Here is a 12,806-nt window from a genome sequence, read left to right as displayed (position 1 = left end):
ATGAAATATTTCTGATCTCTGCTTTTTAAGCTTGTTGCTCTCTTTTAAACCTTCAGTATTTTTCTAGTTATCTTACTAATCATTGAGCCTGAATTTGATACAGACCTCTATTATAGAAACGACCTGTATCAAGCAGAGCAGAAGAATTTGCTTTATGGGTTTTCCATCTTTACTCTTCTTTTTTTTATAAATTTATTTATTTTATTTTTATTTATTTTTGGCTGTGTTGGGTCATTGCTGCTGCGCGTGGGCTTTCTCTAGTTGCGGCAAGCGGGGGCCACTCTTTGTTGCGGTGCACGGGCTTCTCACCGTGGTAGCTTCTCTCGTTGTGGAGCACGGGTTCCAGGCGCGCGGGCTTCAGTAGTTGCAGCATGTGGGCTCAGTAGTTGTGGCTCGCGGGCTCCAGACCGCAGGCTCAGCAGTTGTGGCGCACGGGCCCAGTTGCTCCGCGGCATGTGGGATCTTCCCGGACCAGGTCTCGAACCCATGTCTCCTGCATTGGCAGGTGGATTCTTAACCACTGCGCCACCAGGGAAGCCCCCATCTTTACTCTTCTTGATGATATGCAGGCTCTTACTTACATTTTAAATACTAGGTAATCTTGTCTACTATTATGTACTTCCTTTGTCTTTGTATTTATGGAATTGCTGTCTTTAATTAACCTTACAGTCTCTTTGAAATGGGGAAATTTCTATTTGAGAAGTTCATAAATAGCTTTCTATAGCAGCCATTCTTTTTTTAAAAAAATATTTATTTATTTATTCATTTATTTATTTGGCTGCCTCGGGTCTTAATTGTGGTGCATGGGATCTTAGTTGCGGCGTGTGGGATATTAGTTGCGGCACACAGGCTCTCTGTTGCGGTGCACAGCCTTCTCTATAGTGGCGCACGGACTTAGTAGTTGCAGCACATGGACTCTAGAGTGTGCGGGCTCAGTGATTCTGGCACATGGGCTCTCTAGTTGTGGCAAGCGGGCTCTAGAGCACACGGCTTAGTTGCCCCACGGCATGCAGGATCTTAGTTCCCCGACCTGGGATCAAACCAGCATCCCCTGCATTGCAAGGCAGATTGTTAATCACTGGACCACCAGGGAAGTCCCAGCAGCCATTCTTTTTTAAAATTTATGAAAATAGACTCATTGTAGCCTATGAAGTATTTAATGTGAGCTAAGATCCTGCCTTTTATGTTGTTGCATCTTTTTTTAATTATTTCTGAAGGAAAATTTTACTTATCTATATGAGTTGATATATTAAATCCTAAACATGATAATTAAAGCTGTTAGTGTCACTGGCATTTGTTTTGGCAAAACTTTACTGACACCCAGGTTGTTATATGTCATGGTTTCAATTTACAGGGTGTGCAGCTGGGAATTTAAAATGCATTGGTGGCATTTAGCTTCAGGTGGTCAGAATAACACAGCAGTGCAATGCTACTAATATAATGTAGCTACACCACTAAATAGAAACCGCAAAAACAAAACCCCCTAAAGAACAAAGGCTGCAGGCCTGATAAAGGAGTAGAAGATGAGAAATACTAAAGTGAAACTAGTTTTCCCTGCACTGAGTGTGACATGCTCATTTTATGTCCTGATCATCATTCTGAACTCAGTTCAATTCAACAAATGTTTATTAAGCACCTGCAACATACCAGGCCCTTAAGTGTGCACTAGACATGCATCAGAAATGTAATGTGGTCCTTACTTTAGGGAATGATTCATAGTCAAGATCAAGCGATTGAAAGATAAGCCCTCAAATAAAATATAATGTAATTATTTCTGTCAGTAGTAAGAACGAGTATTGTGGAAGTGGTGGGAAGGGAATTATTAGTTGTGCCAGTCAACTCAGGAGTGTCTTCACGGAGTTAACTGGCGTTTCAGCTGGACCTCTGATGGTAAAGGGAGAGAACAGCAGATTGACGGGTATACGCTCAGCTGTGAACCTTTTAGACAGCCCTCCTGGGCACTTAATACAGGACTAGGAAATAACTCTGAACAGTAGCTTGGTGCAATATACTTGGACATAGAGGCTGGCATTCATAGAAGGTAAAATAATGGTGTGAAAACGAGTATAACAGCAATAATGCTGTTAAATGGTTTTTTGTTACCTTCATGATCTAACAAAATTCTTGTAAATTTGTGGCATGATAAAATTTTTCTGAAGGTGGTTAGAATGCTTGTTGATGAGCCAGTCCACATTAGGTTTGTTGTATTTTGGAGCTTGGTATTGGCCGCCAGTGTCAAAAAGCTTAGATAGACCATCAGGAGGCTAACTCTTCAGAGGGTTTGTGTTTTGTGTAGCTTTGGGTGTTTGTTTGTTTTTTTTAGATCTTTAGGCTTTGTTTTATTTATTTATTTATTTTTATTGAAATATAGTTGATTTACAGTGTTAATTTCTGCTGTACAACAAAGTGATTCAGTCATACATATATATATATATACATTTTTAAAAATATTCTTTTCCATTATGGTTTATCACAGAATATTGAATATGGTTCCCTGTGCTATACAGTAGGACCTTGTTTATCCATTCTATATATAATAGTTTGCATTTGCTAACCCCATTTTGGTGTTTTTAACTTATCTCTCCCTTCCACCACCCTATACTTGTAAAGTAATGTATAAACCTAAAGGCCATATTTGACAAGCCTACAGCTAACATCATCATCATTGGTGAAAAGCAGGTACATGAAAAGGTGTTCAAGGGACTTCCCTGGTGGTCCAGTGTTAAGACTCCTGGCTTCCACTGCAGGGGGCATGGGTTTGATCCCTGGTCGGGGAACTAGGGTGCTGTATGCTGTGTGGTATGGTCAAAACAAACAAACAAAAAAGGTGTGCAACATCACTAATCATCAGGGAAAACCACCATGAGATATTGCGTCATACCTGTTAGGATGGCTATTATTTTTTTAAAAATGAGAGATAACAGACCTTGGTGAGGATGTGCAGAAGCATTGGCATTAATTCTTCTTTAAATGTTTGGTGAAGTCATCTTGTCCTGGGCTTTTCTTTGTTGGAAGGTTTCTGATTACTGATTCAGTCTTCTGTTCACATTTTCTATTTCCTCATGATTCAGTCTGGATAGGTTATATATTTCTAGGAATTTATCCATTTTTTCTAGATTATCCAATTTGTTGGCATGTAATTTTTCATAGCATTCTCTTAGGATCCTTTTATATTTCTGTGATATCATTTGTAATGTCTCTTCTTTCACTTCTGATTTTATTTATTTCAGTCTTCTCTCTTTTTTCTTAGTATAGCCAGTGGTTTGTCAATTTTGTTTATCTTTTCAAAAAAACGGCTCTTAGTCTATAGATCTTTTCTGTTGTTTTCCTTGTTTCTACTTCATTTATTTCTGCATGATCTTCTTTTTCTGCTGATTGGAATCACTCTCTTTTCATTCTTTGTTTACCCTTTCCTCCTCTGACTGGATAATTTCTCATGACCTGTCTTTGAGTTCACAGATTTTTCTGCTTGATCAAGTCTGTTGTTGATGATCTGCATTGTATTTTTCATTTAATTCATTGTATTCTTCAGCTTTAGAATTTGTTTGGGTTTTCTAAAATGATTTCTCTCTGTTGAACTTCTTGTTTTGTTTGTATATTGTTTTCCTAATTTCATTGAGTTTTCTATCTGCATTTTCTTGCAGCTAACTCAACTTCATTAAAACAATTCTTCTGAATTCTTTGTCTCGGAAATCCTAGATCTCTATTTCTGTGGGATCAGTTCCTGGAAAATTACTGTGTTCCTTTGCGAGTGTCATGTTTCTTTAATTTTTCACGTTTCTCATAACCTCGTGTTAATCTCTGCATTTGACTGAGCAGACATTACAGACGTTACAGACTGGTTTTAGTGGGGAAAGACCTTCACCTGCAGGTGGGTGCAAGGGTACCAGGCAAGTGGGGTGCATTGGTTCTAGCTCCTGGGAAGGCCCATTGGCATAGTGCGCATTCAGCTTTATCAGCTGAGGTCAGTGTCAGTAAAGATTGCAACAGCCAAGGGTGCAGGTGTCTGCTGCAACAGAGAGGGCTGTTGGGGTCTTCAGTGGCAAAGGCTGCTGGGGACCTCCTGATCTCTCTTTCTCCCACAGCGTATGTCATTGGCAAGGGGATGTCTCTTGGCTCTGGGTCTGGCTTGGAGTGCCCTCATGGTGGCAGTGGTGCCTGAGGTGTGGGCATGCTTGGATCAGCCCCTGAGCCAGGAGTGGAGTGTGTGTGCTCACAGAGTGACTGAAGCATATGATCTGGTTCCTGTGATGTGAGTGCCTGTCGAGCAGCCAGGGGTCTGGGGTGTGCACATCTTCTGGAAGGAGTACAGCAGCGTCTCCTTCTCTAGGAGGCCAGCAGCAGCAGTGGCTCTTGATTACCTCGGTGGCAGGAGCTGCCGGTTTCTTCTGCACAGGAGCCTGCTGAGGTCCATTCCAACAAACGCTACAGAGTCCTCTACTGTACAGGCTACATGTAGGGATTCCTCAGCAGCTCTCTTGGGTGCTGCTGAGGTCCTCAGTGACCAGGGCTGCCAGGCTTCTCTGCAGAGCAGGCCACTGGTGACTGCAGTGGTATCCAGCGTGTGGCTTATACTGATAGCCTCCATCCTTCGTTGTTCTTAGCTGTTTCCAGATGTCTCAGCTAAAGTCCATCTCCTCAGTGATCCTCTCTTTGTACTCTCTGTGCAGTTATTCTCCATTTTTTGCTGCACTGTGTTGCTGTAGGTTCTTCTTTGACTCTTGCACCTTCCCAGGGCAATTTTCATTTGTTGATAGCTATCTAATTATTGTTTTTTGTGGGGTTACAAAGGCTGGTATGTCCTCCTCTTGCTGGCATATCTCTTCCTGTCCATTTTGTCTAGTTTGTTGTCATAACGTTGTTCATAATCTCATTATACTTTTAAGTTCTGTGGGATGGATTTGTAGTGATGTCCCCTCAGATATTCCTGATACTGGTAATTTAGCTTTTCTTTTTTCCTCATTAGTCTGGCTAGGGGTTTATCAATTTTATTGATCTTTGCAAAGAACTAGTTTTTAAAAAATAACTAATTAATTAATTAATTTTTGGCTGCATTGGGTCTTCATTGCTATGCGTGGGCTTTCTCTAGTTGTGGTGAGCAGGGGCTTCTCTTGTTGCGGAGCGCGGGCTCTAGGTGCGTGGGCTTCAGTAGTTGTTGCATGCATGCTCAGTAGTCGTGGTGCACAGGCCTAGTTGCTCCACGGCATGTGGGATCTTCCTGGACCAGGGATCGAACCCGTGTCCCCTGCGTTGGCAAGCGGATTCTTGTCCACTGCGCCACCAGGGAAATCCCAAGAACCAGTTTTTGATTTGATTGACATTTCTGCTTTTATGTTTATTATTTCTTTCCTTCAGCTTGCTCTGAGCTTCTGTGCTTTTATCTTTTCCTAGTATTTTTTTAAGGTTGGAGCTTAGATCATTAATTTGAAACTTTGCTTCTCCTGTAACCATTTATTGTTAATACTCTTGGCTGACAATGAATTCAGCTTTTGACTGAGAATGACTTCTGCCTTGTCTGAAAAACTTTACTGTCCCCTTTGAAGAGAGATTTCATTCTTTATAGAATTCATTAAAAATTTTTTTCCTCTTTGAGTATTCTAAAGATGTCTCTCTATCTGGCTTACGTAGTTTCTGATGAGAAGTTCCTATGTATGTAAATGTTTCTTTTTCTTGGTGCTCAAGATTTTCTCTTTACTTTTGTTTTACTACTACAGTATGAACCTGTAGTAGTAAACCAAAAGCCCTGGCAGGCTTTTCTTTATAATTATTCTACTTGTAGTTCACTGAGTTTCCTAGAGCTGAGATTTGTTGTTTATGTGTTAGTTTGTATAATTTGTATTGGTCTGTCTTCTAGTGCACTAACTCTTTTCTCGGCTATGTCCAGTATACTGATAAACTTGTTAAAGAAATTCTTCAAATATGATAGCATATTTTCCTAACAGTCATATTTTATTTTTATGCTTTTTATCTCTATGTAAATTCCCCATCTATTCATGTGCATTGTCTGCCTTTTCAACTAGATCCTTCAGTATATTAATACAGTCTCTAGTTGGCCAGGTTTGGATTTCATTGTTGTTCTGGTTTCCTTCAGTGTACCACTGTACTGGAAGGCTTAATATTTCATGTACGACCTTTATATCTTTGAGCCTCACAGGGCCCCAAAAGCTTAACTGAATCTCCCCATTTTTGCCGGATATGCAAAATCCTTTCCTGCCTGACTAATTCACCTACACCCCACTCAGCCTTGAACCTAATGGGTTTCACTTCCCTTGCCAGGAGGCAGAATTATTCTCACAAGCCAATCACATCCTCCTGTGGGAACCTTCTTCCGGAACCAGGGCGTACCTCACCCTCTTGTTATGCAAAGCCACACTTCCACAGCCCCTACTGGGCTCACTATTCCCAAGTACAGCCCCTGTGTGGCCCTACATGGTGTGTAGTGTCCTCTTCCCCCAGACCGTGAGTATAAGTGACTAATAAACTGCTGTCGGTCTCATCTAGTTTGTCTCCGGTGTCATGTATTGTATATCTGACCACCTTCCACTGTCTTGAGGGGCAGGTCCCTCCCTCGCTGGTGGGATGAATAGGAGGTGAACTGAACATCCACAGACGTCATAGTCTTACCTATGCTTAATGTAGGGCCTGGAAAGCAGAAGGGTTTTTTTCTTGTGTTCCTGTCCCATCCTTAGCAGGCCTTGCACTGCAGAGCCTGTCTCCACATTTTGCCCTTCCCCCTGTGGTAGTATGCTGTTGCAAGTCCATGGTGAGGGTGCAGGGAGTTTCTTAGTTGTCCTGTTCCTGCCCAGACTTTGGTAGGCTTTGGGTGCCTGAGTCTCAGCGGTGGAGCTCCCACAGCAATTCTGTTCTTCCCCCAGCTCCCTTGTGGCAACCGGTCTCTGCTTTGTGTAGCCTTTTATTAGCAGGGCTTTTTGGATGTGAGCAAATTTCCTGTTCCCCTCCACTGGCCACTGCACTTTGACGGGGACTTGGGGGTGGGATGGTTTCTAGTCCGTCTCCAGTGGCAGACACTTTTGCTTTGTATGAGAGAAGGATCTAAGAGAAGGATCTGGGAAGCGGTTTTCTGGCCTGGTCCCCAGTGGCAGCTGATCACCATTGTGCACACCCACACCACCACCAGTGGGCAGGTTTCTTGCCCTGTCCCAATTCTTTCTGCTGAACATCTGATGGAGGAAAGGGGGTGTGTCGATCCCCTCTGTGCACTGCTTTATTTAGCTTCACCTTCTTACTAAGGTTGATAAGTTGTGTGTTCATTTTCATTCCTTCATTTTTCCTTATGGTTTCCTTTTTGATCCATGGATTGTTTAGAAGTAAGTTCCACATATTTGTAGGATTTTTTCCCCATATATTTTTCAGTTATGAATTCTGGTTTAATTCTGTTGTGTTCAGAAAACATACTTTGTTAAATACACACAAACACACATACACACACACACACAAATTTTACATTTTGAAGACTTGATTGATTCTACCATAGTATATGGTTTGGTTGGTGAATGCACCATGTGCTCTTGAAAAGAACAGATATTTTGCTGTTAGGTATAGTATTCTATAAATGCTACTTGGGTCAAGTTTATTGATAATGTTGTTCAAGTCTTCTGGAGCCTTACTGATTTTCTGCCCACTTGTTGTGTTACTTGTTGAGAGAGCAGTATTAAAAGTCTCTAGCTGGGCTTCCCTGGTGGCGCAGTGGTTGAGAGTCCGCCTGCCGATGCAGGGGACATGGGTTCGTGCCCCGGTCCGGGAAGATCGCACATGCTGCGGAGCGGATAGGCCCGTGAGCCATGGCCGCTAAGCCTGCGCGTCCAGAGCCTGTGCTCCGCAACAGGAGAGGCCACAACAGTGAGAGGCCCACATACCGCAGAAAAAAAAAAAAAATATATATAATTATCAGTTTAAATCCATCATTTTACCCTGAGTTTTCCATTTGTCCCATTGTTCTTTATTCCCCCCACACACTTTTTAAAAATTTTGATTTATTTTATTTTTTTGGCTGCATTGGGTCTTTGTTGCTGCACAGGGGCTACTCTTTGTTGCAGTGCGTGGGCTTCTCATTGCGGTGGCTTCTCTTGTTGTGGAGCATGGGCTCTAGGTGCACGGGCTTCAGTAGTTGTGGCATGCGGGCTCAGTAGTTGTGGCTTGCAGGCTCTAGAGCGCAGGTTCAATAGTTGTGGCACACGGGCTTAGTTGCTCGGCGGCATGTGGAATCTTCCCAGACCAGGGCTCAAACTTGTGTCCCCTGCATTGGCAGGTGGATTCTTAACCACTGTGCCACCAGGGAAGCCCCTCTTCCCCCTTTCTTGATTAATTTTTTATGACGCCCATTTCATCTCTCCTGGTGGCTTACTAATTAAACTTTTGTTTAGTGATTTACAATATATATCTTTTCTTTTTTCTTTTTCTTTTTTTTTTTTTTGCGGTACGCGGGCCTCTCACTGTTGTGGCCTCTCCCGTTGTGGAGCACAGGCTCCGGACGCACAGGCCCAGCGGCCATGGCTCATGGGCTCAGCCACTCTGCAGCATGCGGGATCTTCCAGGACCAGGGCACGAACCCGTGTCCCCTGCATCGGCAGGCGGACTCTCAACCACTGTGCCACCAGGGAAGCCCTACAATATATATCTTTAATGTACCACAGTTTACCTTCAATCAAATTCTGCTTAGATCACATAGATTATAAGAACCATAAAACAGTACACTTCTAGTTCTTCCTTCCCATTCTTGTGCTTTTGTCGCCATACATTTTATTTCTGTACATGTTCTAAGTCTCACAGTGCATTATTACGATTTCTTGCTTTAGGCAATCAGTGATCTTTTAAAAAGATTAATCCCCCCCCATTTTTATTTACTTATTGTTACTTATTTTTTAAAAATTTACCATTTCTGCCCCTCTCCATTTCTTTGTGTACATTCAAATTTCCACCACCACCTATGGATTTCTCAGGTCTCCTCCACTGGCTCAGTTCTTTCTGATGAACACCTGATAAGAAATCTCTGGCAAATATGTTTGGATTCCCCTTGTGTCTAGAGCTTCCACAGATGCTAAACAGTTGTCCTAGCCCACTGTTGACCTTTAATAATCTGGCAAATTTTTTGTTGTTCATCACCTGTTTCTTTTATGCTCTGCCAAAGTAAAAATACTTAGAGGCCTGTCTCTCCTTGGAGTGACTTGGGAATTTAGTTCAGTTGATTGTCTTGTAATCTTAGCTCTCTGATGGACTAAAGAGTTGGTGTGGTTTTATAAATTATCTGTTTCTTTCCTCATCTTTAGAGTGGGGATGACATTCTCTTGTGGATTTCTACATCCTAAACAGGACCTGAAATATGCAGAGGAACCTGAAAATTCAAAGGGCAAAATAGCAAAGTCCTCCCGTCTTCATACAGTGGAGTCCTTTGCCATAGAAACTCCTTTCAGCAAAGGGTATTTCCTGGCTGTTGTATCATTTAGACTTCAGTTGCAGATAACAAAATATTGGAGCTGTTTTAAACAGAATGGGATTTAACTTTAGAAATTAGATGCTTAAAATCATTGATAGGGTTGGAGAAGTAGGCTCAAGCTGGACCTCAGAATAGTCCCACAGAAATGGTTCCACAAGTGAGCTCTTAACCTCTGCCCCATATGGAAGTTGAGAAGCTGCTGGGTTAACTTCTGAGCCAGGATCACACTACTTTAGCCGTGATCTTGAGATCAGGAAACCTCTAGCAGCGTCACTGGCTCTAGAACAATTTTGTGCCTCCTCCTTCTGCTGCAGCAAAATGGATCCCTTGTGCACCATCCACTCTATGCCTGCTTAATTCACTTCTGAATTTGTCTTATACACATACATCTGATTGGCAGAAATAAATCCAAGGGGGTCTTAGAAATATAACGTTTGGATTTCTAGCCTTGTAGCATAAGCAAGTGAACTAGAGGGAAGTTGGAAAGGATACTGAATAAGTCATAATTAGAGACGACAGAATCCATTTGAGTGAGCTATTATGAGGAGAAAGAAATTTATTAAAGGCTGTCAGAAGGCTAACAGATGTTAGCCAGGGATCCATGTTTCGATGCTTCACAGACAGGACTTGTGAAGCCAAGAGCGGTATCTAACCGCACAATGGCAGTGCTCTAACAGGAACCCCACTACAACATCTGCTACCTCTACTCAGCAATCTTGCATGATTCTGTTCTACCTTGACTCTGTCAGTAAGTGCCACGTATCTAGGGTCTATTCTTAGAACACTTCACTTTTTACCAATTTTTGTATTAGAGTACTTTTGCTTATAAGTGAAAGAAACTCAACCTCATCTAGTTTAGAATAAAGGATAGATACTTTGGTTACATTAGTCAGGGTTCTTAGTTGTTAAGTACAGAGTTCACTATAATTTAAACTGAAAGGCATACAGGATATTAGGTTCTCATAAAATCTCTGGGAAGACTAGAGAACCAGGTTTGGATGCTGCACTTCCAGAAACAGTGGAAAGACCCATGCCCTCTGCTGCTTGGAATCCGTGCTGTCGGACATGGATGGCAGAAAAGTCAACACACAAGCCCCAGAAGAACATGATATCCCAGCCACTGTTCTTGCCAAACTATCCAGTCTGCCTGCATGCAGCCTTATTCTGATGTTGCTAACTCCTATATCTAAATGTCATGCACATTTGTCAGCTTGGCTAAACCTGGCCTGTATGTCTGCATCCTTGTTCAAGAGTGTCTGGGGAAAATGTATTTAGAGCTTCAAGGAAGGTAAGCTGGAAGTAGGTTGGAAATGGGTGTACAGTTTCTGCCACCACCCACTTCTTTGACTACTTAACATCCATCTTTGCCGTCTCTACATGCTTCCTTTCCAGACATCAACTTTAAAACAATAGTAATTATCCCTGAATCATTAGAAAATATGGTACTATCTCCTTAAATGGGGAGGCTTAAATTTAATGTCACAGCATCCATCTCTGGTCGCTGTTTATTCCTCTTCTGGTTTTAGCCACACCCCTGTCTTTATAGCTTGTAACTGCTGCATTAAATTATAAAGGTAAAAACACCACCACCAACAGACCTTATATCAAAATAGAAAGGGAACTGGGTGCAGAAGGAAAATAATTACACTGAGCCAGGAAGAAAACATAGATAGCTTCGTTAGTCTTCCGTTCTCCCTTTGTGAAGCTCTTCCTGATGCCTTCATTGCCATTCAGGATAGAACAGCACCCACCACACACACACACTGTTCTCCCCTCCATATCTTAGATGACCAGAGTTCTTAGTCTGGTGGGGTGACCCAAACCTTCATTCTTGAAGGTTCTGGGCCCTGGGTTAGAAGCAGTGTTTTGCGGGAGTAAGTCATTCATAAGTCTGTGTGTGCTATTGCTAGTCAGTAGTACAGAAAAGGCAAATCATATCTAGAATAATTGTCCATTCAATGAAAACAGGTAACTGCTATTCCCAGATGCTGAGAGTCTAATCTAACTGCCATGTTACCAGGAATGGTGCCATGTTGGAGGCCCAGTGTACTCTGTTCCTTGCAGATTAGACACTTGGAGTAATCAGATCAGAATGGGTGAGAGGACATCCCTGTGGTGGCATCCACATGTGTGTCCATTTTGTTTACGTGTCCTTTGAGCAGTCATTGGGTGGCTAGGGAAAGAGGCTGGCTTATAGCCATAGGGATCATCTTAATCCAGCAGACGAGTGAAAAACCTCCTTTGCAGAGGAGCCTTTGTGAACGTGGGGGCTCAGATATCCTCACAGCCAGGCCCACCCTCAGATGTCTGTCCCACAAACCTCTTTTATAAGCCTCATTGTTACCAGTCCTCTAATCTCATTCCTTTCAAGTCCCTGATCATTGTGACAAGTAAGTAACCATTGTCCAAGGATGGGTGTGGGTTGGTACCTCTGGCCATCTCTCTTGCAACTCAGAGTAGAAAATCAGATGTCCACTCTAATGTTCTGCCCTCCAAAAGGATCTCCCTTCTTCACTGGGCTTCACAGTCACTCCTGCCTGGGGCTGAAATGCTGCAGCAGTATAATTCCAGTGGGTGCCAGTACATCATGCGGAGCCATCTGCCACATTCGGATTTTTTCCTCTTCAGTTGACGTGTTGGAATTCCCATGAAGGCTGAGTGAGGGTTGAGGGAGAAATGATACTGTACCAGGAGTGGACACACTGAGATGTGACCTACACTACTCCTTGATGAGAGTGTGCTGGTGCTGAGTACAGCTGATTAGGACTTTATGGCTTAGATAAAATCTGACTCGTGAGGAAGCTCAGGTTACAGGGTCACTTGGTTTTCTTTTCTCAGGTTTCCAGGTAAATTGCATGCCCGGGCCTATTTCCCAGAAGAAGAATAATTAGGGGATAAGAGGTTTTGGCTTGCTTAAAACCCTGGAGACTGTGCCTCAGCTGTCCTGTGAGGTGTTGCCGTAGTTGGCTCCTTGACACCATCCCTCAGACACTTTCAGCTCCATTAGATTGCTTGTTAAATTGGAGAAAATTATATTTGCTTTAACTGCAATCCAAATGCCAGCTGTGCCGATCTGTTCCTGTAAGGAGACCACATTTGTTGAAGTTCCCACCCAGTTAAGTTTTAAAATAACGTTCTTTTTCTGAACTCCATTTATTTTTCTCTTTAGACCAAACAGGTGAGTTAAATGTGGAGATGACAGGAACTGCATGGTTGTTGTACATGTGGGTCATAAACAGACCCCTAGCTGCACTGAGGTCTGGGAAGAACTATTTTAACTCTAACCCCAGTGGTGCATTAGGGCAAGCTGGGAGTCAGAGGGTGCTGAGTCACCTCTCAGTAAAATCTGCCA

The 12,806-nt window shown here is 42.7% G+C and overlaps 1 protein-coding gene across 2 annotated transcripts in view; it reads left to right on the top strand.

Moving 5' to 3' along the window:
* The window catches only part of MTA3 (metastasis associated 1 family member 3), a 158,883-nt gene that overhangs the window by 108,462 nt on the left and 37,615 nt on the right, over nt 1-12,806 (top strand). The window lies entirely within an intron of this gene.

This window comes from Mesoplodon bidens, assembly GCF_964165515.1.
Source record: "Mesoplodon bidens genome assembly, chromosome: 14".
Taxonomy (NCBI): domain Eukaryota; kingdom Metazoa; phylum Chordata; class Mammalia; order Artiodactyla; family Ziphiidae; genus Mesoplodon; species Mesoplodon bidens.
The sequence above is the reverse complement of the archived record's forward strand: the minus strand, read 5'-3'. Positions and strand labels throughout refer to the sequence as shown.